This window comes from Kogia breviceps, chromosome 3 (assembly GCF_026419965.1).
Source record: "Kogia breviceps isolate mKogBre1 chromosome 3, mKogBre1 haplotype 1, whole genome shotgun sequence".
Taxonomy (NCBI): Eukaryota; Metazoa; Chordata; class Mammalia; order Artiodactyla; family Physeteridae; genus Kogia; species Kogia breviceps.
This window is the reverse complement of record NC_081312.1, coordinates 180,684,639-180,710,998: the sequence shown is the minus strand read 5'-3', so window position 1 is coordinate 180,710,998 and position 26,360 is coordinate 180,684,639. Positions and strand designations below refer to the sequence as shown.

The 26,360-nt window shown below is 46.3% G+C and overlaps 1 protein-coding gene across 12 annotated transcripts in view; it reads left to right on the top strand.

Annotated features, from left to right (window-relative positions):
• The window catches only part of FRMD4A (FERM domain containing 4A), a 663,610-nt gene that overhangs the window by 413,510 nt on the left and 223,740 nt on the right, over nt 1-26,360 (top strand). Inside the window, exon 1 of one of the 12 annotated variants that reach the window (XM_059059166.2) lies at nt 19,523-19,613. The exons of 10 other annotated variants lie outside the window; for them this stretch is intronic. The gene's annotated coding sequence lies outside the window, so the exon portion shown is untranslated. Of the gene's footprint in view, nt 1-19,522; nt 19,614-20,230; nt 20,372-26,360 lie in introns of those variants that run through there. One more of the 12 variants, XM_059059164.2, reaches the window with a different exon arrangement.

The window sequence follows — 26,360 nt, the reverse complement described above, 5'->3', positions numbered from 1 at the left end:
TTGGGCAAGTTAGCCTCTGAGCCTCAGGTTCTTCTTCTGTAAAGTGGGCCTAACACCTGCTCTGAAACGTCACAAGAGGGACCAAGTGAAAGACAGACTGTTATGTGTCTGGCGCATAAGTAGATAGTCAATAAACGGCATGATAGTGGGGCTGCTGAGTGCCAATTATACACCTGTTGGACTTCCCTCTAGGGCAGTGAAGACCTTGACTTGGGCTACGAGCCCCCAAAGCCAGAGGGGGTAGACAGGGCTGAACCCCAGGAGTAGCCAAAGGAGCCACGGGAGCAGTGAGGTCCAGGATCTGGACGAAGACAGCCTCAAGAATGCGGAACAATCCAGAAAACCCAAGGAGGGAGGCAGAAAGCGAAACCAGGGCGAAGAGTCTACAGCGGGGACCAGGCGGATTGGAGTGTGTGGTTCAGATGACAGAGCTGAGAGGGGCTCCCTGAAATTGCCCACAGGGGAGGGGGGATAAGATGAAACCTTCTAGAGGATTCCAAGCCGAGCCAGGTCAGGCAGCCATGGAGGATGAGGGGCTCAACAAATGAAAAGCAGGCTTCCATGTTGGAGAGATTCTGCATTTCTAATTGACCTGCAGTCAGCACCATTCCAGATAGCGTTTACTTCTCAAAGTCAAGGCTTCAAGGGTGCTTAAATTCAGACAATGCTACATCTGTTCTCTAAATACAAATTACTCGTGTTGGGAAGCCACAGTGCCTGAGCCAACCACTCAGCTGGAACTCTTTGTTGGTGGTACTTGCTCCCCAACTCTGAGAGTCAGAAGAACGTCAGGGTCGGGGGTCCACCTGCCACCCTGGGAGGGGTTCCCACCCCTGCAGGATCACAGGTGGTGCCCGGCCTCTGCAGGGACACTCCTGGTGACGGGACACCCACCCACTGTATCACAGGGAGGCCACCCCATTGGTTAGCACATCTGAATTACACAGTCACGGTATAGTCTGTACTCTTAAAGCCCCCTGCGCCCCGGCAGGGGTCCTAGTGTCTTGCACCAGCACTGACTTTCCCCAAGATCAACTCTCCAGGTAGCTGGCTCCCGCCAGCTATTCTTTCAGGGACTAAATACCACTGTTCCCTTCAGTCACTGAAGTTGGCCCTGAAAGTTCCCCATCCTTAATTACACTCATCTTGACAGAGTTAAATTTGCAAGCATTCATCTTAAAACGTAGCCCATGAAATTACACACAGTAATTCTTCTGTGTTCTGAATTGGTCCTGTGAATGCCCCTGTCAAGAACACTGTGATTCATTTCGTCTACTAATATTGCACTAGATTTCGAGCCCACCCTATGACACTCCAGGTTCCTAATTAAGTATGTTGTCAATAAAACTCAGGATTTTAAAAATATTCATTTCTTTTTTCCATCCTAAGTTTATGCAGCTAGTTTGGTTAGACCCACGATTCCCGCTGTTAAATCCATCATTTCTCTCTTCTCAGACCTTTTTGAATCTTGCTTTTTATCTCTCTTTTTTAAGTGTTTGTCATTTTGAAAATTTGATAAGAATTCCTCATAATTTCAGCCAAGGGATTACTAAAAGTACTTATCTGTATATAACCAGGAACAAGGCTCTCTGCTATACAACCAGAGACGAATGAAACTCTTATTAGACTACAACTATTACTCTTCTTAATAATATTGAATGCCACTGATTATTGATATTAATCAACAATATTAATTGAGCATACTGTTGATAATGGTATTACTGTCAGTACTTATCACAGGCATATTGCATACAGTTACTTAGTATCTACTATATGATTTCATTAATTGACATTCTTTGTGTATGGTTATTTTATAAGTTATGAACCTACCCATGGTAAGGATATACCCCTATTTGTTTTGTTTTAATTTTTATTTTATTTTGCTTTCAATTTTGTTTTACATTGGGGCATAGTCGGTTAACAATGGTGTTAGTTTCAGGTATACAGCAAAGTGATTGAGTTATACATACACAGACATCTATTCTTGTTCAAATTCTTTTCCCACTTAGGTTATTACAGAATAGTGAGCAGAGTTCCCTCTGCTGTACAGTAGGTCCTTGTTGGTTATCTGTTTTAAATATAGTAGTGTGTACTTGTCAATCCCAAACTCCCAATCTATCCCTCCCCCCAGTATACCCCTATTTGAATGTTTCCAGACCTCATGTTACAATTATAGAATTCAAGTACATACGAGAAACTTTGTAAAGCGTTCCACGGAAACTCAAGGATACTCTGCTGATCAGCCCTAGCAAAAAGGAAAGGAGGCTAGGGCTTAACGCCAGCTCCTGACGCCTTTACAAAAGGAGGTGTCCACTGGCGCCTTCCCCTTTAGGGGCACAGCATGGGCCACAGCCGAGTCACTCGGGAGGTCTTGCATCTTGCCCGTGGCCATCCCCTTCCCAGGATGCAAAGATGCCCCAAGGCGGTGGAGAGGCGTTGGGTCTAGGATGGTCAAGCCTCATCTCCCTTCAGGCTTCTTCACAGGCTCGTGACAATCGCCTTTGGGAGGCTCTGCCCTCTCTCCCTGCAGTCGGCTTCCGCAGCATCTACTCCCTCCCCCGGCCACAGACCGATCCCACCTTATAGACTATGGACTTATTTACTTATCTGTTTGTTGCCTGGCTCTCCCGCAGGAATGCCAGCTTCATGAGTACAGGGACAGGGACTCCGGGGGTGGGGGGTGGGGGGGGTCTCTTTTGTTCACTAACTATATCCTTAGGACTAAAAATAGCACCTGGCCTGTTGTAGGATCTCAACAAATGTTTGTTAGATGAGTGAATGGGGATCATGTACTGGAGAGGATTTATCTAGACCTCTACTTAAATGTCTCCCGAATTCTTGTTAGGAGTGTAGGGTCCTCCAGCACCAAGCACCCTAATGGCAGAGAAGAGCAAAGACATGTTGCAGACCCTGGGTACGGTGGCCCTAATGACAGCAGAATGCTTAATGAGTCCCGTGCCGTATGGTTCACCCATTACAGTGTACGAGTCAGTGATTTTCAGCAAATTCACAGAGTAACGCAACCCCCCCGACAATGAGTTTTGGAACATTTTCCTCATTCCCCGAAAGAAATCCCGTACCCCTTAACCATCACCCCCCACACACGCCACAACTGTCCCATCCCCTCAACCCTAGGCAACCACGAATTTACTTTCTCTATAGACAGACTTGTCTATTTCAGGTGGTTCATGGAAATGGAATCAGATGCTACATGGTCTTTTGTAACTGACTTCTTTCACTTAGCATAGTGGGTTCAAGGTTTATGCATGTTGTAGCTTGTTTCAGGACTTAACCTTTTGATGGCTGAATAATACTCCATTGTATGGATACACCACATTTTGTTTATCCATTCATCAGTGGATGGACACTTCGGTTGTTTCTACTTTTGTCTCTTATGCCTCACGTTGCTATGACAATTCATGTACAAGTTTGTCTGATGTGTGTTTTTATTTCTCTTGGGTGTATTCCTAAAATTTTGAGGAACTTCCAGACTGTTTTCCAAAATAGCTGCACCATTTTGCACTCCCCCCAGCAGTGTGTGAGGGTTCTAGTTTATCCCCATCCTCACCAGCACCTGTTTCGGTAGGCTGCCTCTTCTTCGTCTCGTTGTTTATCATACATTCCTTGTGAATTTTGCATTATTTTTATAATATCAAAGGTTCATTTGTTGAATTTCAGTTAGTCACTCTGAGGAAAAATAAAGCAAAACCCCAAATTGAAAGGATTTGAATTGTGCCTGTTCATTTTGGAAAACTGAGCTACGTTCGAGAAAACTGAAGAAAGCTAAAAATGTCTGTTTCAGCGTCCAGAGAGTTTCTCTTCTCTGTTTTGGTGCTTCAGTATTTTGAGGACTCAGACATCCATAAATATGTCGGTAGGAAGAGCAACATTTCTCTCCCTGCTTTCATGCTACGCCAGCATAATCGCTAGAGATTCCCAGGGGTGCGACCGAACTATGGAGCATTTTTAGACTTCTGCAGATGGAAATGTCAAAAATGCTTCCTCTTGCATATGGCGAACGGGGAGGGTCTCTGGCCCGTTAGCCAATCTCTTTCAAATCCTCAGGGACCTCCGACTTGCAGTGAAGTAAGATGACTGAGGGTGTTTTTCTTTATTTTACCCCCAGCAGGACGGTTTTCATAATATGAACGAACTTAGAGTTACGTAAGACTGTTCCCCATCAACTCCTTGCGTTCATTTCCGGAACCTTCTTTTTATGGAAGTGATCATCCATTTTCAGAAAAAAATATTCATAGCTTTGCTTACCACTGGTTAACTGTGAAAGGTCAGCCTTGAAAACAATGTTGTGAGCCAATTAGTAACTTTGTTTGGATTTTGTTAATTTTTGAAAAAATTTTAATCCAATTTTTAAAGGTTACACTCCATTTACAGGTATTACAAAATATTGGCTATATTCCCCGTGTTGTACAATACATCCTGGAGCCCATCTTACACCCACTAGTTTGTTCTATGTATCTGTGAGTCTGCTTCTTTTTTGTTATATTCACTAGCTTGTTGTAGTTTTAGATTCCACAAATAGGTGATATCATACAGTATTTGCCTTTCTCTGTCTAACTTATTTTACTTGGCATAAAGCCCTTCAAGTCCATCCACAATTCGTCCTTTTTGTGACTGAGTACCACATCTTCTTTATCCATGCATCTGTGCATTGACACTTAGGTTGCTTCTGTATCTTGGCAACAGTAAGTAATGCTGCTATGAATACTGGGGTACATGTATCTTTTCAAATTCGTGTTTTGTTTTTTTCGGACATACACTCAAACGAGGAATTGCTGGGTCATATGATTGATAGTTCTATTGTTAGTTTTCTGAGAAACCTCCATACCGTTTTCCACAGTGGCTGCACCAAGTACGTTCCCACCAGCGATGTACAAGGGTTCCCTTTAAAGGTTGTAGTCGGGGGGGGTGGGGTATGTGTTTGTTTGTCTGTTTTTATTCACTTCCCAAGAAGAAAACTAACAATTCATCTCTGAGTTTGAAAATTCCAGCTGGCAGTTTCCTCTGGCTGAGGGAAAAGATATGCTCAGAATGCTATTTTTCAAAAAGTCCAATCTCAGAGGTACTTATCACTTTCTTAAAATTTCCTTAAAATGACAAGTTTTCAAACTACCAGAGTTTTACCTTGAAACTCGCGGAGGCCCAAGAGCCGGCCGTTCCTGGTGAATGCTGCAGTGACTGCTGGTGCAGACGCAGGGCAGCGCGGTGTGGCGCGGCTGTGTGTCCGTCACAGACGGGTGCCCAGCTGGGCACGTGATCGTTGACTGGTTCCAGCGGCTGCTGTGCTTAATAAAACGGTCACAGATCTTGTTGAACAAACATTATATGTTATTCGGCCATCAAGCCCCTTGCAAATTAAGATATAGCCACCCATTTCGTCAGCATGAATACGGCAAAAGGAAAGAAACTGAAGAAATTAACAGCTCTGCTTTCTGTAGGGCGAGGAACGAAGTCAGCCTGTGCATCGATAACCATTGCTGTGTCACAAATCACTGCAAAATGTAGCGGCTTCAGACAGCCCGCCTTTAGTCCGCCTGTGACCGTGTATGTCAGCAGCCCGGGCTGGGCTCAGCAGGGCAGGGCTTCCGGTCGTCCTCGTGCGTCTGTGCTCCGCGGCCATGGCCGCTTCGCCGATCTCAGCTGAGCTCTCTCACCTCTTTCGGAATTCATCTGGGACAACTCAGCCGACTCAGCTTTGATCCCCTAGGTCTCATGTCTTCCAGGCTTGTTCCTATAGGATAGGAAGGCAGGGTTCCCAGAGTTCAAGTACAAGCACGAAAGACCTTTGGAGGGCTAACCTGTGAACAGGCACGTTGTTGCTTCTGCATTCTACTGGCCAAGGCCAGTCAGAAGCACAGTCCAAATTCAAGAGGAAGGAAAACAGACTTCACCTCTACACATCCCTTCACAATCATTAGAAGGAGCCTAGATTCAGGGAGGGATTGTGGCCATTTTTGCAAAAGATCACAACCTATTTTATGACCGTTCAAGATGAACGCGTTAAAATGTGTCATTTCGTTATTCTTTGATCACACAGCCTTTTTTTGGGGGGGGGGCATGCTGCGTGGCTTGTGAGATACGAGTTCACTGACCAGGGACTGAACCTGGTCCCTGGCAGTGAAAGCACCAAGTCCTAACCACTGGGCCACCAGGGAACTCCCAACACACAGCTTTTAAAACTTATAGCTTAAGTTCTTCTTTTGGATGTAAGAGAGATTGACCATATCTGTAACAAAGGACTGTGTCAAATTTCCTCTTTTGATATGGGTTTTAAGTTTCTGAAAATTCTGAATCTGATCCCAAAGAACATTCCATGCAGTTTTTGTGGAGGTTTTTTCATTGTATGGCTCTCAGATAAGACTTCCTCCTTTTTAGTTGAAAAAAATAATAAGGTGGCTTTTCTTCAAAATGTGTATAATGACCTTTTTGGTGTCACTGAAACAGTCACGGGTTGGAGCAATTTTTGTTTGTTTTCTTACACAAGAGGTACCGTGGCTTAGGAATGCATCTATAATAATTAACTCATTTTAAATAAGCACTGAAAAAACATCTGAAACCTTTTCGATTAACAGTTACTGTTTTTTATGAATTCATTAGTTGTAATTCACTAGTGAGTATCATATGTTTTCATGCTGGTTTCAACTATCGCTACAAAAATTTTAAACTAGTGTATTTCTAAAGGGAGAGAAAGAAAGAAGAAAGGAAGGAAGGAAACAAGGAAGGAAGGAAAGAGAGAGAGAGGGAGGGAGGGAGGATGAAAGATGGAAAGAGAGGAAAGAGGAAGGGAGGGAGGGAAAGAAGGAAGGAAGGAAGAGAAGATAGTGTGAATATGGAGAAATGGGGAATTTTATACATCGCTGATGGGAATGGAAATTAGTTCAACCACTTTGAATAGCAATGAGAAATAGCTAGTAAAGATAGACGTCCTACAAAAAACAATTCCATTTCCAAGTGTTTATCTTACAGAAATTCTCAGACATATACTCAGGAGACATACACAAAGATAGTCTTTGCATTATTCCATTCATTACTTCAGCAAATATTTATTGAACACATACTATGCCTCACATACTATTTCAGGTATTACGGACATAGCAGGGGACAAAACAAACAAAAATCTTGCCTTCGAAGAGCTTAGGAAGGATGACGGAAAATAAGCAAAATAAATTAGGAAAATATATGGCAGGTAAATTCGTGGTAAGTGTTATGAGGGGAAATAAAACAGAGAAAAAGAATTGGGGGCTTCCCTGGTGGCGCAGTGGTTGAGAGTCCACCTGCCGATGCAGGGGACGCGGGTTCGTGCCCCGGTCCGGGAGGATCCCACGTGCCGCGGAGCGGCTGGGCCCGTGAGCCGTGGCCGCTGATCCGGCGCGTCCGGAGCCTGTGCTCTGCAACGGGAGAGGCCACAACAGTGAGAGGCCCGCGTACCACACACACACACACACACACACACACACACACACACACAAAGAAACAAGAATAGGAAGTGTTGGGAAGTGGTTAAAAACTTGAAGAGGATGACAGAAATGGCCTCACTGAGCACATGACAATTGGGGTTGCTAGTTTAGCAAATAAAAATATAAGACACCCACCTAAATTTGAATTCCAGATCGTCGGTGAATTTTCTAAGTATAAGCCTATCGCATACAGTATTTGGGACATGCTTATACTACACATTTATTCATCGTTTATCTGAAATTCAGATTTAACTGAACATCCTATATTTTATCTGGCCATCCCAGTGACAATTGGGTAAAAACCTGAAGGAATAAGGAAGCAAATTAAGCAGACATTATAAGAATGTTCTCGAATGAAGGAATAACTGAGAAGTAAGCATGGCAAGCAGGGGAAAGACTAAGAGCAAAGGCCCTGGCCAACTGTATCTGTGAAAACTTAAAAGTCACTAATCCCTCAGCAGGAGAAAGATACATGACCTGTGGGCTATTTGCACAGTGGATTCAAATGGATGGACTAAGTCTAAATGTGTCAACATGGACAAGTCTCAAAAACATTCTGTTGAGTGAAAAATAAATTGTGAAAAGATAGACCTGTTCTGGTGCATTTATGTAAGGTTTAAAAGCACACATGGGCTTCCCTGGCGGCGCAGTGGTTGAGGGTCCGCCTGCCGATGCAGGGGACGCGGGTTCGCGCCCCGGTCCGGGAGGATCCCACGTGCCGCGGAGCGGCTGGGCCCGTGAGCCGTGGCCGCTGCGCCTGCGTGTCCGGAGCCTGTGCTCCGCAGCGGGAGAGGCCACAACAGTGAGAGGCCCGCGTACAGCAAAAAAAAAAAAAAAAAAAAAAAAAAAAAAAAAAAAAAAAAAAGCACACATAATAGTATATATTTACAGTACCTATATGTATGCATATATAATAGCATATTCTTATGGCTGTGTTCTATATGGCTATGTAGTCAAAGGATAAAACAAACATGGCAATATGGGAATGATATACAGAAACTTTACAAGAGTCTCAGCCTCTGGGGAGGGAAGGAGAAAGGATGAGAGCTCGCGCTCTCTCTCCCCCCCGCCCTCGCCTTTCTGTCTCTTGTCTCTTTGTCTCTGTTTCTCTCTTTCAGTAAAAACAGTCTACCAGGGCTTCCCTGGTGGCGCAGTGGTTGAGAACCCGCCTGCCGATGCAGGGGACACGGGTTCGTGCCCTGGTCCGGGAAGATCCCACATGCCGCGGAGCAACTAAGCCCGTGAGCCATGGCCGCTAGGCCTGCGCGTCCGGAGCCTGTGCTCCGCAACGGGAGAGGCCACAACAGTGAGAGGCCCGCATACCGGAAAAAAAAAAAAAAAAAAAAAAAAAAAAAAAAAAAAAAAAAAACAGTCTACCATTTGCAACATCATGGATGGACCTTGAGGACCTTATGGTCGTTGAGATAAGTCAGACAGAGAAAGACAAATACTATATGATATCCCTTATACGTGGAATCTAAAAAAGCTGAACTCCTAGGAATAGAAGCAGAGAGTCGAATAGTGGTTACCAGGGACTGGGGGATGGGAGAATCGGGGATATATTTTTTAAGGGTACAGACTTACAACTAGAAGCTGAATCAGTCCTGGAGAGCTAATGCATGGCATATAGCGATTACAGCCAGCAACGCCGTACTCTAAACTTCATAGTCGCTAAGAGACTAGATCTTATTTATTCTCACCACAAAAAAAGAAATAATTATGTGATGTGATAGCAGTGTTACAGCAGGAGCCAAACTGTAAAGTATAAATGTATCAGATCGGCACCTTGTATTCTGTAAACACACGCAACGTTATATGTCAATTATATCTCAATTTAAAAAATAAAGTCTAGAGCAAATAAGGCAAAATGTTCAGTCTTCATGGTATTCAGGAGTCTATTGTCTGTACGTTTCTGAATGCTTATGTTTCATTTTTTAAAGAAGGCCATCAAAATTTAACAAGAAAAGAATTTTAGGTACTTTTTTTTTTTTTTTTTTTTTGTGGTACGCGGGCGTCTCACTGTTGTGGCCTCTCCCGTTGCGGAGCACAGGCTCCGGACGCGCAGGCGCAGCGGCCACGGCTCACGGGCCCAGCCGCTCCGTGGCACGTGGGATCCTCCCGGACCGGGGCGCGAACCCGTGTCCCCTGCGTCGGCAGGCGGACTCTCAACCACTGCGCCACCAGGGAAGCCCTTAGGTACTTTTGTATTATGAGGGGCTCAGTACAGTGGGAAGGAACTTAGGAGTGTGTACATATCTGGTCTTGTAACTACCCTGCGTACATACCGGGAGGGGACGGTATTGGTGAGCAGTGCTCAGGCAAGGCTACCTGTTTTAATTCTGAACGTCCCGCAAATTCACAGGGAGCCCTTGGGCAGGCCACGAACTCCTTATTGCCCATTTCCGCATCTGTCCCGCAGAGGTGCTTACACAAGCCTTCAAGCCTCAGAGCGCTTCTATGAACAATGCCTACGGACGCAGCTGCACAGGCGCTGTAAGTGTCCGAGGAACAAAGGGTCAGGGCATTCAGTTTTGTCTAATCTGCGATCCACCTTGGTTTTCCCATTGAACTGGAGATTGAGCAGACTTTAAAAAGTCAGGCTCATTTTCTAGTTCTCTCCAGTGTGCCCGCAGTGGCTGAATGAAGTTGTAGGTGTCCTAGATGGACCTGAATCCCCTCTTAAGTTAATCGCAGATGAGCATGGTGGACACTCCCTACAAGGACAGGGCGCGCAGGGCACTCAGAAGAAGGGGATGGAGTTCAGGACACTGTTCTTTAGGATCAGGATATTCCCTATGATTTATTTACAGGACTCACGTCACCTGGCAGCTCATCAAAGCTCACAACAGTTAGGTGCAGGGCTTATACCAAAGATCCACATCTAACACAGCAGGCAAGGGGGTAATTTATGTGGACAAAAGCTGCCAGATTTCATGCCCTTATTGACACAGGTAATGCAAATAAGACTATTAATAGCATATGTTTTATTAAGCATGTGTTCCGTGCCAAAAACTATCCGTTTTGCAATGCAATTCTCCTAGCAACCCTCAGGAAACTGAGGCTGAAAGAAGTGTAGAACCCGTTAGCCTAAGATTGCTAGTATGACTCGTACAACAACTAGAAGTGGTTGACCTGTGGTTCGAACCCGGCAAGTCCAATGCCATAGCCTGCACTCCTAACCACTCTGCTATGTCTCTCAGCGTCTTGGGGCAGGAAAGTGGATCCTAATACCGGTTTCAGCCGGCTGTGTAGACAGATAAGGAAGGTCCTGCCTGAAGAATTAGGTTGACCTGTTCAAAGCTGTACAGGGACAAGGAGCAGAATTGGAGGTGCTAACCGCTAAGAATACGGTGAAAGCAGAGAGCAGAGAGCATCTGCCAAATAACTGTTGGCGAAAGTACGCACCAGGGGTTATGCCGGGGTTCTCGCCAGCTCGGGGCAGCGCCGAGTCAGCTACGTCCTGTCACTGGGCTTGCGGGTGGGGACCGCCTCCTGATGTCTGCAGAGCTCTGCTGGGGTGGGGGTGATTGTGACGACCAGAGGCAGCTCGGGGCAGTGACCGGCAAGCCCGTCACCGAGGTGAATACCGTCCTTGGTGTTTCCTGCTTTCCATCCCTTCCGGGAGCTCCCTCGCCGCGCGTCCGCCCCACCAGAAACCTATCCGGAGACCTCTCGGCGTGAGCCCTTGCTTGACCAACTTCTGCTCTGGTTCAAAATTACGCCTCGCATCTTGGAAGCTTAAAAAAAAAAAAAAAATCTACGTTAAAACCCTTTGTTGGAATGCTTTACACTTTGCACAGAACGGAAACTAAAATAACCTGTTATACAACTAGTCACAGATACAGTCCTCGAGTTTTGGAGGAGTTGAATACAGACTCGGATTCAAATCTGCCTCTTTCTGGGTATGGACTTCCGGCAAGTTACTTAATGTTTCTGAGGCTCAATTTCTGGATCTATAAATGGAAATTAATAATACCTACTTGCAGCGTTGCTGCAGGAATTCAAGGTGATTCACATAATGTGCCTGGTACCACTCAATAAATACTAGCCATCATTATTATCACCAAAAGCATCATCCTATCCCAGTGTAGGTTATAACCCATTTCCAAGGGAATTTTCTTTGCAGAGAGCACAGAAGGCATCCTCTGAAGATTCTAAAGATACTTTCCTTTCTCTCCGCTGTATCCCCTCTTCTACTGAGAACTCAAGATCAAAACTGTCCTCAAGCATCCTCACCTCTGCTCAGGACCAGCTATTCAGACCAGTGTTTATTTGCTTTATTTTGCACTTTTGAGACAGTGAAAAAGAGGGTGAAATCCAAAAAAAAAAACCTGTGAAGATCTTCCCAAGACCCCATTAAAGAATATAAAGTATGAATATGAAAGAATATAAGCCAAGAAAGAAACTTATGTTTCTGAAAGCCAACACCGAAACAATTTAGAGTTTACTAGGTAGAGACTGAGAGGAGAGATGGAAAAACATCCATTTCAAGACAGAAATTACAGCTGTGGGATTATTAAGTGTTTTTATCAGGCCTCCACAAACGCTGTTAGAAATCTGCAGAACGCACTGCAGAAGGTTCCACGCCACTGGCGGTGCACACACCACACGACTCGCCCCGGCTCAGTTATGAGCGACAGAGCTCATTTATAGCTTCAGATTGACTATAATTTAGGCCGCCTTTATTAAAACAATTATACGGAATTGCATATAAACTCCGGTCAAATGCTGTTTCCTACCATCACAGATGCTTCTCCTGTTTTTTATTAGCTGAATGGATTTCACTCTCAAAATCTATTGGGTAATGATCATAATGCTTGGCCGAGAGAAAGTGATAAAGCAACATTAAATATACTGCGTACAGATGAACAAACTTTGAGGACTTGGAATAAAATAAAAACACAAACAAAGCACCACCGCGATTCCTGCCTTGGAGGAAATCCTGAGTGAGGCATATAGACAAATGCAGAAATGGTTACAATAAAGTGCTACAAATGGGTAGAGAGATGCATGGGCTATTTCAGGGCGGGAGAGGGTTGTAACCAGGTTGTAGGCAACAGGAGGACGGGGGGACCATGTCAGAGTCTGTTCCCTGCCATGTCTCAGCCCCAACCAGTGCCTACTGGAGAATACCCAAGGACCTCTGGCTTTATCCCGGGTAGAAGAGGAGTTTTGTGGTTTTTTTTTTTCAGACTGGAACAACATGGTCATATTCATTTTTTATATGGAGGCACCAGTTATGAAGGGTTTCCATCAGAATTAAATTCTTAGAACCACAATTCTACAGGCAACAATGTTTATTCCTTCATTTAGTTCATCCTTCAATGAATACTCATTGAACGTCTAATACGTGCCAGGGACTATTCTAGGCTCAAGAGAGTCAGCAAAAAAGAAAACAGACATAAATCCCCACTCTCCTGGGAGAGACAGATAATGAACAAAACATACAAACAAATAAGTTGTATAGTCTGTTAGAAGGTGATAAGGGAAACCGAGAAAAATAAACCAGGGAAGGGATGAGGGTGAGGGACAGCAGGGGGGCGATTGGGAGGAGTTGCTCTTCTAAGAAAGATGGTCATAGATCACAGTGAGTTTGGCATTTGAAGAATTGAGTGACAGCTACGAAAAAGAAATAAAACTTGCTTCCATTTCTTGCTACTGGAAAAAAAAGATGGTCAGAAAGGATCTCTCTAAGAAGGTGATATTTGAGCAAGACCTGAAAAAGGTTTGAGCTTGATTGGGCTGATATCTGGGGAGGGGCATTCCAGGCAGAGGGAGGTGCAAAGGTCCTGGGCTAGAGAGAGTCTGATGAGTCTGGACAACAGCAGGGAGGCCAGGGTGCCAGGAACAGAGTGAAGACCCCTGGCAGCATCAGCATCCCAGGAACTTATTCGAAATGCAGATTCTCGCACCGCAGCCCAGACTTATGAATCAGAAACTCTGGGGGGCCTGGGGGAGGTGAGACCCAGTGATCTGTTTTGACAAGCCTTCTAGGTGATTCCGATGCTGGCTTCAGTCTGCCTGAGAGCTAGGTCCTGAGCCCTCTTTTCCCCCCGCCAGTATCTTTCTTGGACGACCTCGTCAATTTCCATAGGTTTAAGTGCCCTCTAAGTACGGGCGTCGCCAACCTTTTATCTTTTCCACCCAGATATCTCTTTCTGAGTTCTAACCTCGTGTATCCAATCCGTATCTCAGCAAACAGCCTAACCAACTGCCTATCTGAGTCAGAACCTTAGAAACCTGCTTCAGTGAACCCACCTTACTTATAACGTGAATTATAGCAAATTCTTTGCCATTATAATTTGGGGTGGGTCTGATCTTTATTTGGTGGCAGGAAAAATATCATCACAAGTCATCACTCGATGACAGTTTCCAGCCCCATCTCAACTCCAGGAAACTGACTTGCCTTTTCTCCCTGGGCCACAGGCGCCCCTGTTCTCTTAAATCCCGGGGGCCTTCCTCCTAAACTGGCCTATGGTTCCAATACATTCTTATTGCTTGCTTGAGAGATTGAGTAATTGATGTCACCTGCACAGAAGCCGTCTCTCTATTCTAAGTTCCAACTGCAAAAGGAAAGCTTGCTGAAAAATGTTTTTCTATTCAATTTCACAAATAGTTCTGTTTTAACTCCCTTTCGTAACGAGGTGATGGGCCCCGAATGCATAACGAGTATTGAGTCCCAGCTGATAGGCATTGTGTCAGGTAATAAGGGCTGCAGTGCCTCCAAATACTTGACCAGTGGACAGTGAGATGAGTGAGGGTTAATCATCTCAACTCGGAACTCAGACCACCCAAGTTTGATAACTGGCTGTTGCCCACTTTTCATCTGCAGGACCTGAGGTGGGTTATATAAACCGTCTCCCTGACTTATTCCCTTCCTTCCAAACGGGGCTATAGTAATAGCACCGACCTCCCAGGGCTGTTGAGAAGATTAAATGAGTTATTGTGTATAAAGCACATAAGCAGTATCTGGCACCGGGTAAGTGCCAAGTAAGTCTTAACTACGGTTAATAGATATTTCAAAGCAAATAAACAGAAAGGGTTTGGTGAAAGAGTTAACCTATATCCTTGAGTGTACTTCTAATGTACACCGATTTTATAGTATGGTACTCACTAGAATACGGCTGCTCCCAGGGGCTCCAAATGACATTAATTAGCTTGTGATGTTTTGATTGATTCTTGCCTGTGTTTCACAGTTACTTGCCCTGGGTTTTTACTGCCCTGAGTTGAGACAGTCTAAAACAGGATCCCCAACCAGGAAAAAGCAATAAGCAACAATCTCATGTAATGAGAACATAACAAGGTTATAAAACATAGCTATTTAAAAAATGACATTGCTATTTAAAAAATAATGAACTAAAACACAGTTATTAGATGGTTTCTTCATATACACCAGGGACCGCGGTCTTAAGTGCTTGCTGTCTGGCCAGGAGAGGAGACGGAATTCTTTCTTTTTGATTGAAGTGGCTCAGAATTGGCCTTTCATTGACCTGGGAGTGAAGAGAGAAAAGGATTGGGTATAAAAATGTAATAGGGTTCACTTAAAACCAGTCAAGGACTTTAACCTGCCCCAGAGGAGTCTTGCTCTAGCCTCAAAATCTGGTGAAAGTAGAAGGAAAAGATGCCAGTATTATTTTCTGGAAACATATGAACGGAATGTAAATCAATGTCTGTTTGGTGCAGCTTAGAAACTAATGTAACAGTACAACACACGATCACCTCCTGGATGCTACCCAACTCCAACTACGGCTCAGTCCGTGATTAATAGTGTATATAAAGTAAGTGCGTGGCCGTGCTCACCGTGACTGCCAATATATTTCATTTGCATTAGTATGAGGTAGTCAAGCTTGCAAGATAAGAGCTCGGGGTCACAAAAGGATGACTGGTTTCGCATCTGACGAACAGAGCCCCTCAGTTTGTTACTTCACCTTTGTAGACCCCAGGCTCCTCATCCATAGGAGGGAGAGAAAAAACAACTTCCACCTCACAGGCATCTTGCGATGATCAATGAAGGTTTTGGAAAGTTCTTAGCACTGTGCCTGGCACAGAGTATGTACTTGTAATAATGTTACTGTCATCAGTTGTGTGGTTTTTGAAAAGATTTAATATGTGTTGAATCCATGGTCTTCATAAGGCTAGACAGAGAGAAATGATTCTCAGGCCAGTTTTAAAGGTGAAGAAACGGGCGCCAGAAAATTAAGAGACTTGTTCGAGGTCACACTGTGCCTTCAGAGCAGGATTCCAGGGCTGTCCCATGTTTTTGGTTCTTAGCGAAGGATTGTGCGGCCCAGACTCAGATCCAGCCCACGCTGGTGTCTGTCCTCAGCTGGGCAGATACACAAAGGAATGAGTGCGGGTCATGCTTCTCCAGCAGCAGTGGTACTCTGGCTAAGATCCAAGCTGAGGCATCTTCTCCTAACTGCTCCGTGACTGCCCCGAGCTTCTTAGGAAAGCTGTGACTCCAGACCCCAGGGTTAAGAACCAGATACTTTCTATTAGTGAAGTGGGTCTAATTTTTGCTCTGCAACTTTGGGTGTAAAAAAAATCACATTAGTTCACTCCTCTAAACCCAGTTCAGTCTATGTCCTCACTCACCAAGGTGGCAGAAATTCACTCATTCTTTCCTCCCCACCAACTCACATTCTGTCGATACCTCATGACAGGAAAAGGGTCTCTTGTCATTGATCCAGCATAGATGCCACTGAGATGCTCACATACCCAAGAACTCGAGGTCCATTTTAAAGCCAAAGACTCCATCCCTCCCGGCCGAACCCCAAGATCCTTTGCTGTGCCTAAGACACACCTCTTAGCATTTGACACCTTCCTCCATTGTCCTCAGGCTGCCCCAGCAGGTGACCAACGCCCTCTTTAGGCACTCGGTAGACATGGGTCTACAGAGTATGGGTCTCTCCAATGGCAGGTGGCACCCCTTTCCTTCCTCCAGGGCTGCTACTGCCTTTCTCCATTCCCCATTTTCAAGCTTCAGAGCACCTCTCCTCTCTTGGAGACTTTAACTCCTCTCAATACAGAGCTCCCTAACTCTTTGTGAGAACCCCAGGTAATCAGGTCTCAAAGTCCTGCTTGCCCTCTGGAAGAACCAAAGGAAAAGTATTTCTCCTTCTTTCTGAATCTTCTCCAGCAGTAAAAGCAAAACACAAAGGCATATATCCAGAAACCAGCCTTCCACGTTTCTTTTTTCAGTTAGATTCTTCAAAAAGCATCACACTTGAGCTGAAAATGGAAACATGCTCTATTCTTTCATCACAGCTACATGTTAGGGCTGGCCGATGGTCCGACACTTTGCAAAGATCCTTTGATTCTTTATGTCTTTGCAAGAAACTGCCTGAATCGTCCGTGGTAGAATTGGCCTCTCTTCGGAAAACAGACCGTTACAAAATTCTGACTGGCAAAGCTTGTCATCCATGAACTGTAATGATCACTGCTGATGAAACAGAGAATATATTTCCTTCATATTTTCAGTAACTTCCAGATGATTTAAGTTTGAATTTTTATCTCATTCATCAAGTTTTACCATGGCCTATTTCTCTCAGTACTTAAATTCTTCAAATGTAGTTTTTCTTCCCTAAATTTGTATCCATTCTCAGTTTGGGCTCCAAACGCAAGGGGCTTAGGGGGTAAAGAGAGCCTGTGTCGGGGACTAGCCCAGGCCATGGGGACAGGGTGAGAATAAAACACATAGAGGCCCTCACATGTATACGCTTATATTGCCAGGTCCTGTTCTAAGTTTTTTCACATATATTGATTCATTTAATCCTTATAACAACGCTATGAGGTAGGTGGTTTTATGATCCCCATTTCATAGGTGAGAAAACTGAGGCACAGAGAGGTTAAGCTACTTGCCCAAGGTTGAACAGTTAGCAGGTGGCTGAGGCGAGAGCCAGGCTCTGGAAGTCTGACATCAGTCTGTGCCTTTCACGCGCAGCTGTGAATACCAGTCATAGTTAAGAAGGAAATAAACAGGCTAATGAGACAAAGAGCAGCTGGGGAGGTCACTTCCCACGTGCTGATCAGGGAAGGTTACCTAGGAGGCAGGGTTTGAGCTGAAACCTGAAGGGTGGCAAGGAGCCAGCCATACAAAGAGTGGGCGGGGCGGGCCGAGGGCCGGTCGTGAGCATTCCAGGCAGGAGAAACAAGACAAGCAAAAGCCAAGAAAAGGAAAGAGTCGTTCACGGGCAGAAAAGTGGCCTGGTGGCAAGTCAGAGAGAGGGACTCGGAGAATAACACGTGATGAGTATGGGGGCCCTGCTTCAGGAGCGGTGAGAAGCCCCGATAGTTGTAAGCAGAGATGTGACATGACTGCAGTGGCTTCTACGCTCAAGGGCTGCTGGGGGACAAGGGGGCCAGTGAGAACCAGGAACACAGGGGACCTGGAATAGGGTTATGGAGCTGAAGGGAAGAGAGAGCGACGGGTCTGGTGGGCGCAGACAAGTCTGGACGGGTGAGGAGGACCTGATGCTCGGGACATCCCAGCCATCTAAAGAAGCGAGGACTTTATTCCCAAGAGCCAGGGAAACCTGGAATGGGTTTAAGCAAAGAAATCCTATGATCAGACGTGCCTTTCAGGAGAGTGACTCCAGGTGGGGTGGTGAATGCGTTTGCGAGACAAGACTGGGGTCCTGTCAGGAGGTTGCTAGAGACATGGCGGTGAAGGGCGATGTACACGGACCTAGGCTAGGGGCAGGGCCTCCTCGTGCAACAGAGATTAAGCAATGGGCACCAGGCACTTCTGGAACAAGTCAGACAAGGGGCTGCTCCCAAGGAACTTTCCAGATCTATTTATGAGGATAGGCTTGGTGATAATTTGACAGTGAGGAATGAGTAAAAGGAAGGCGATGAAAGATCTCTCTAGCCCTGTGGGGAGAGGAAGGATACTGTTTCGTAAGACAGGGAACCCGGAAAGGGGCTTTACCAGTGGGTCAGCTTGATTCAGGACACACTGAGAATTCCAACGGCCAAGGTGGAAAGGCAGGAGCTGGACGTAGATGGAATCCAAAGACTCTTCTAAGGATGCAAACTATGGGAAGAGAAAGGTTTGAACATTTCCTCGATCACCACCTGTTGGGTGTTGCAGTTAAAAAACGAAGCAGCACTGGAAATAATCAGCTTCCAAAGAAATAATATTCCCCGTAAAGGCCTCAGAACACCAGGAGATGGGTTTCAATTGCAACATGAAAGAATCGGGCTTGGCATGAGAACAATCTTCAAGGACTTCAAAAATACAGAAACATCCCATTCAGCTGCCCATTCCTCAGATTCAGATAATCAAGTCCCCCCGCCAGGAGCACGTGATCGCCACCGCCTGAAATAAGATGGGTAGTCCTTCTCACAGGCGTTCACCTTTTCCTCCAACACTGACTTGGAGGGAAATTTAGATGTTTCCCTTCTGTGGATTGTGAGGCCTCTTGAACTGTCAAAAATGTTCGCCAGAGATCATCAGAGAACACACAGGCTGTGTCTGGAAAGATCGGTTAGAAGACAGGATGCGTGAGATTTCTTTTTATTGTAAAGTTTGTAAGTTTTTACTCCTGCCAGTGTCCTGGAAATAATGGTATCAGTATACCTGGGTCTCCTTCAAACTACGGTGAAAGGGGAAGCAGTCCCTCCCTTGAAGAATGGGTGGATGGGTGGACGGGTGGATGGATATGGGGGATCCAAGTGACGAGTGAGTTCTAGGGAAAGATTTTGCCTCTGAGACAAGCTGGCTTTTCCACCTTCGCTAAGCGGATGCTCCCGCCTGCTTCTCCCTTTATTTCATCAACCGTGTTTTGACAATTCATGAAAAAAGGAGGAAAAAAAAAAAGTGTCTAAGGCAAACTGAGCTCCTGAAGTAATAAACATTTAGACATACAATGTGAATTGAGCTATTGTTCTCCTCGGGATAGTCTCGCAGTCTGTTTCTCTTTTTTGGAAAGCGAACGTGTCAGGCCGTCTTCCTCCCCCAGGCTCTGGAAATGGGAGTCTCCCCTCCGCAGTAATTGTTGCGAATCCTGACAATAGCCCCACGACAGGGTTATCTCACAGGAACTTCCATTTCCAAAGAGTTGAGGGATGATTAATGCAAGAGAGCTGGACTAGGTCGAGGGAGAAGAGCTGCACCTTCCGCCAAGTTCAGCCAAGGTAGCCTCTTCCTCCGGCTCGCAGGGAGGGAGGGGGCCTCCCGCGGCGGGTTTCGGTGGGTTTGTCGGGGACGGCGCCGGGTGCGCGGGCGGTCCTCGGGCTCGGACTCCCCGCTCCTCTCGCGCACGCCTGCCTCTGGCTCCGCGCAGCCTCTGCGGCTCGGCGGCTGATTCGGGACCTAACTTGGTGCCGACCGCGTGTGCGGCGGAGCGGGAACCCGGGGCTCGCGGGCTGCGCAGGGGCCGGGCCGGGCCGGCGCGTTCATTGTTGTCCGGGGGCTAGGCCGGCGCTCGGGGGAGGCGGCGGCGCGCTCGGCCGCGCGGGACTCGCCGGAGCCGGCCTAGCCCCCGGCCGCCGGCCGCCCCGAGCGCGCTCGCCGTGCCCGGGGACGCCGCGCGGGGCCGACCGCGATGCGGAGGGCCGGGCGCGGCGGCCCGGTGCTCGGCGCGCGGGCGAGGGGCGGGCGGGCGGCGGTGCGCCCTGGCGCGCGGCCAGGCTCGGCGTGAGCGGCGCGAGCGGGCGATGGGCTGACTGGGGACCCGCGGGGCGGCGGCGGCGGCGGCGGCGGGGGCGCGCGAGGACTGGCGGGGCGGCTGCGGGCGCCGCGCGGCGGAGGCGGAGGCGGAGGCGCCGGGCGCGGATGCCGCCGGCTAGGCCCCGGGCCTGCGCACCCGGGGCGCATGGGACGCCCGTTTCGGCGGATCCGCCGCTGCAAACCTGAAGTTCCTCGGCTCCCCGGGAAGCGCCACGAATAAAAGGTAATGTGTCTTTGTTTCCCAGCCGCGACTGCGGGCAGGCGGTGGATTCTGCAGCACTTCTGGGTCCGTTTCTGGGCCGGTGAGAGGGACATGACACTTCTGCTTTACTGAGGACGTAGAGCGTTTAATGCCGCAGATGTGACATTGTTCCAGTGCTCACCCCACGTGCGGCACAGACTCTGCTCCCTCCTGCTACCCCCTCTCCCCACACCCACTTTCTTTGGCATCCCGACCTCACACTGGCTGGGTCTACCCGGGGAGAAAGGAAAGGACCTTGCTGCGGGCAGACCTGGGCGTGATTTTGTTCTTTTTTTTTTTTTTTTCTAACCGTTTTTCTGGAAGTGACAGGGCAGTCCTGTTCTTTGGGTGGGTTCAAGAGGCAGGCTGCAGATCGCCGGCTGCCTGGGACTGCAAAAATGGACTGCTCTTTCACACTCCAAATGGCTGCAGCAAGTTTAATGCGGGGAGACAGCGGGAGGAGGAGGAGGAGAGGGGGGAACCCCCTTCAGGACGAACCCCCCAAACGCAGTGCTTCCGTCTTGCAGGCAACTGCCCAAACGTGGGCGCATATTGCGTTTAGAAAAGATGAACCGGTCCTGTACTTGGAAAGCCGTGTGGGCTGCCCGTGTGTAGTCAGGAACTCGGTGCCTTTCTCCAGTACCTCATTAGGAGCGTAACTGCTCAGTAGATTCAAGCAATTTCTGCGAAATTTCCAAGGGATGGCCGTTCTAATAATAGGGCTGGCGGTGGCTTCTTAACAGACACACGCATTCTGAATGGTGCAGCCATGCCAGTCCTCCCGGAAGCTCTGCTCGTTGAGAAAGGCGATCCCCTGACCTCACCGTGGATGGAGGAGGCTTTCTCCCCTATGAATGGAACATCCCAGTAGAGGTTGTTACCGCTGTTCTGGCTTCTCTCCGTTTGAACCCTCACAGCATCTGATGAAAGGAATTCTCAGAGCACCTAAGCCAAGCACATTTCTAAATCCGAGCTCTTCGGTGGGGATGGCTTATTCAGTGCTGGAGTAGCTCCAGCTGTATTTAGACACCTGCTCAGGCTGATTTGATCTGCATTTACCTGCGTGGGTTTTGAACAGCTTCTCACATACCCCTAACACGTCGGCACTATAAAAGTCTGGTCCTTTTCTGAAAGCATGGCTGTGATGTTCGGGAAAACACCAGTCCAAGAGCCGGGGGCAAACTTACGACCTCATCCAGGAGAGCCACCGCTGACCCTGGGGGAACTGTCTCAGGAGTTGGATGCAAGATCTATTCCTTACACTTAGTAGAACTTAGCTCTGTGTGCCATTTTTCCAGTGTGCAACGAAGTGGGAGGTTGATGGGGGGTGGGGGGGGGATGGGAGGACACGTTTCATTGTTTTGTTTCTGGTTTTTAAATTGCTTCAAGTTCCTTCCTAGCGTTTGGCCCCCTTTTGGAGTCTGACTTGGACACGGTGGGAGGACTAAACCACATCAGCAGAAATCTGATTTTGATTCTTAAAGTGTTCGTCTCTTGCAACCTAGAGGCTCAGAGGATGAGCCTCTTCTGTTGGCTGAGGGGTCCCTTCTGCTGTGAATGAAATCTGGGTTTATTTAAGGTACAGCCGGAATGGGGGGTGGGTCCCGCAGCAGATAGACTAGAATCTCTTTGGTCCCAGAGGTTAAATAGCTGCAGTTAATTTGATTGGAAGCAGCATTTGGACTTGCTTTGAAATCAACACTATATTGTCCTCTAGGGAACACGGTGCTGCCTCCACGTAACTTGGAAAAAAGTGATGCTTGACGTGCAGAATCGTGTGGGCAGAAGTAACCTTTGAGAACAACAACAACAACATCAAACTCTTCTTGTGTTAAAAGGGAATAGTGTTAGTTGAAATGAGGATCAGAAAATCCCTCCATCTACTTAAAATTTGTTTTTCTTGAAATATAGTTGATTTACAGTGTCATGTTAGTTTCAGTCATGTTAGTGTACAGGAAAGTGATTAATGCATATACGTGTGTGCATACATATATACATATCTATTCTTTTTTAGATTCTTTTCCATTGTAGGTTATTACAAGATATTGAGTACAGTTCCCTGTGCCCTACAGTAGGTCCTTGATGATTATCTATTTCATACGTAGTAGTGTGTATCTGCTAACCCCAAACTCCTAATTTATTCCTTCCCCGCCTTTCCCCTTTGGTAACCATAAGTTTGTTTTCTCTGTTTGTGAGTCTGTTTCTGTTTTGTAAATAAGTTCATTTGTATCTTTTTTTAGATTCCGCATACAAGTGATATCATATGATATTTGTTTTTCTCTGTCTGACTAACTTCACTTAGTATGATCACCTCCAGGTCCATCCATGTGCCTGCAAATGGCATTATTTCATTCTTTTTGATAGCTGAGTAATATTCCATTGTATATATACCACATCTTCTTTGTCCGTTCATTTGTCGATGGGCGTTTAGGTTGCTTCCATGTCCTGGCTATTGTAAACAGCGCTGTAATGAACACTGGGGTGGATGTATCCTTTCGAACCATGTTTTTCTCCGGATACATGCCCAGGAGGGGGATGGCTGGGTCGTATGGTAGTCCTATTTTTGCTTTTTAAGGAGCCTCCATACTGTTTTCCATAGTGGCTGCACCAGTTTATGTTCCTACCAACAGTGTAGGAGGGTTCCCTTTTCTCCACACCCTCTCCAGCATTTGTTATTTGTAGACTCTTTGACGATGGCCATTCTGACTGGTGTGAGGTGATACCTCACTGTAGTTTTGATTTGCATTTCTCTAATGATGAGCGATGTTGAGCAGCTTTTCATGTGCCGGTTGGCCATCTGTATGTCTTCTTTGGAGAAATGTCTACTTAGATCTTCTGCCCGTTTTTTGATTCCTCCACCAACTTTTATTCTGACCAAGTATGATCTGCCACTGTTGTTGCTAATATTCTTTCTGGCATTTGAACTAATTTTATTAATAAGACTTGTTATTTGTGGCATAGGGCCTCTTTGTCATTTGTAGACGTTGTTGCCAAGTCCCCTGACAGCCTAGCAGGTGGCAAGTGCCATTAGCATTATCTTGTCATGGGAGAAACCGAAACCCCTTGAGGTTCAGTGAGTCACTGATTTCATAATCCATGAGATCTGCCTCCCAGATGTGGGTGGCGCTCATCTTTATCGTAACGGCCCAGTTACAGTCTGAGGTCAAAGCACAAACCAAGAATGAGTCCTTGGGACTTCCCCGGCCGTCCGGTGGTTAAGACTTCCTGCTTCACTGCCGGAGGCAGGGGTTCAATCCCTAGTTGCGGAGCTAAGGTCCTGCATGCTACACGGCGTGGCCAAAAAAATTAAAAAAAAGAATGACTCCTTGCTTGTGTTCTGGAACTTGGCAAAAGGCTCTGTGGACTAGTGAGAATGCCAGAGTTGTAAAAGAAAGGGGTCCTTGAGTCAGCCTCGATGAGCTGATGAGAAAGTGTGATCGATTTGTAATGGGAGAGGCAGTGATGAGATGAAAGGTCCAGGAAATTGAGGGGACCCGTCAGGGTACCTTTGTATTTAGTAAATGTGGGGTTGAGTGTGACTGTCTGCAAAGAAGATTATTACTGACTTTACTGCATAAATATACCATTTGTGCTCACGTTATTAATGCTAGTGTGTGTGTAGAAGTAAAAGACTTAGAGTTTTATTCGTTTGTCATATACTTATCAGTTATAAGAGTTGCATTTAGCCTGACACACTGAATGACGGAAAATATGATGGGGCACATTCAAAGCTCAAGCTTTGTTCTGAGAAATTTTTGCATATATGTCAATACTTTTTAAAAAAAAAAAAAAGGAACAGTGTAGCTTCTGGAGAATTTCCATTTAAACTAGGTAAAGTGAGAAAGACATGCTAACAGTTAAATAGGTTTTGAAGTTAGTTTAAACCACATTCTACACAGTATCAGAATATATACGTCTAGATTCACCAATGGCTTTCATTCCTTTTATTTATTTATTTATCTTATTTATTTATTTTTGGATATCAGCTGATGTGTCAGTAACCTTTGTGGCAGAAATTCTCTATTTGGGTTTATTCATTGTGAAAAATCCCAGCATCTGTATTAGAAAGGATCTCTGAGACCTCATGGGGAGAGGAGCCATGGGATAAAGATCTCTGATCTAAATTTCAAAAACTACATTCCTCTTGAGCTAAAGATGCAAAAGAGGAACTACCTTACAGGATCAGCACGGACTGGTGACCTCCCCCAGAACACTGGTTTTCCCTTCTCTCCATCTCGTCCATTTCTGATTCTTTGCTGTCTATTGCTCTCTGAATAGGTAGTTAAAGGAACCAAAGTAGATATTGGATGTCTCCTAAAAGGTAGGAGTTCATGGGAGAAAAGGAAGAGAAAGGATCATTCCATCAGTTGTGTAAGATACATAGATGCTTGAACTTTTCCTACCATAAGCAAAATCAAAGACTTAAAGAATCTGGGAGGGCTTCCCTGGTGGCGTGGTTGAGAGTCCGCCTGCCGGTGCAGGGGACGTGGGTTCGCGCCCCGGTCCGGGAAGATCCCACGTGCCGCGGAGCGGCTGGGCCCGTGAGCCGTGGCCGCTGAGCCTGCGCGTCCGGAGCCTGTGCTCCGCAACGGGAGAGGCCGCAACAGTGAGAGACCCGCGTACAGCAAAAAAAAAAAAAAAAAAAAAAAGAATCTGGGAAATGTGGCCACTAAAAGTCGAACCTGTTGGGGAAGGATGAGATTTGAGTATTTTTTTATCTTATGCTGTTTATTCTAGCCGTAATTAGACTGAAGTGTATTGGCAGTATTTTCCATTTTTGTTTTTGCTTTTTCCAGGACATTTAATCTCAAGAGCTGGGACAATAGCTCTTGGAACTCTGGGCTCCAGGGTCACCACTGCACACAAAGCCTGCTGGTGTTGCTACTCTCTTTTGCAAGTTTTCCGAATCAGCATAAATGCAGCTTATCAGAAATTCTCTCCACAGCACTTTCCTTTTGGTTCCCTAAATCTATCAGCTGGCACTCTTTCCCCTATCCTGTGGCATCAGCATGTCGTTCTCTTATAAGGAGTAATTTAGACACACCCTTACTTCTGAGGCTACCAGCTCTACCACTAGCCACGTTATCCTAAAAGTATCCATCGTTATGCCTCTCTTACTTTCTCAGAAGATGATCAGAGCTCTTGCTATCATTTAGTGAGTTGCATTAATGCTTATTTTGGGTGCTGTTGAGTGAGGGAGTGTGTGTGTTTGTGGGCGGGGTGTGTGTGTTCAATTCTTAACTTTATCAGTAGAAATTAGGTATTTTTTTCCCCCAAAGAGGAATACTTTTCTCCTTGCAGATGGAAATTACTGCTCAGAATAAAGGCCGTGATTGCTGGAAGGGATTGAAGGGATCTGGTTCAGTTCAGTGATCTCATGACTACCAAATGATCAAGACAAAATGGGCTTGTAGGTTCCGTTTGAACTGAAGTGACCCCTCTGTAGATGATCGAGCATCGCTAACTCCTGATAGGAGCCAACTTGTTACAAAGCCTGATCTCCATCGTATGTGGTGGTTTCTGGTTTTTTTGTTTTAAAACTGAAGCTCTGGCCATTCCTTGATGCAGTGCAGGAAGACGTGAGTTGTGGATGGTCAAGAACGTTTGCACACGCACACCCTTCTCCCCAAACTCTCACTACCTCCACCCGTGCCACCTTGCTCCTAATTTATTGGTGATTGTTTGCCAATCCACAGTTACTGAGCACCTTCTGTTCACTGAAGGCTCCTTACCTTTACCCTCTGCTCATGGTGGGGACTCGGTAGATCCTATTTGAATAAGAAAAATCACCGAGTGACTCTTCATACCGACCGCAACACTGATCTATTTCAGCATCTTCAGAAACCTGGAAAACCCAGTGGTCTAAAGAAAAATGTCCTCTTAGGTCCTTCTGTATCTACCTTTTTTTATAAGTCTGTTCTGTGGTGTGGCCCCCCCATTCCCATTTAGCAATACCTTGCCCTTCTTGGTA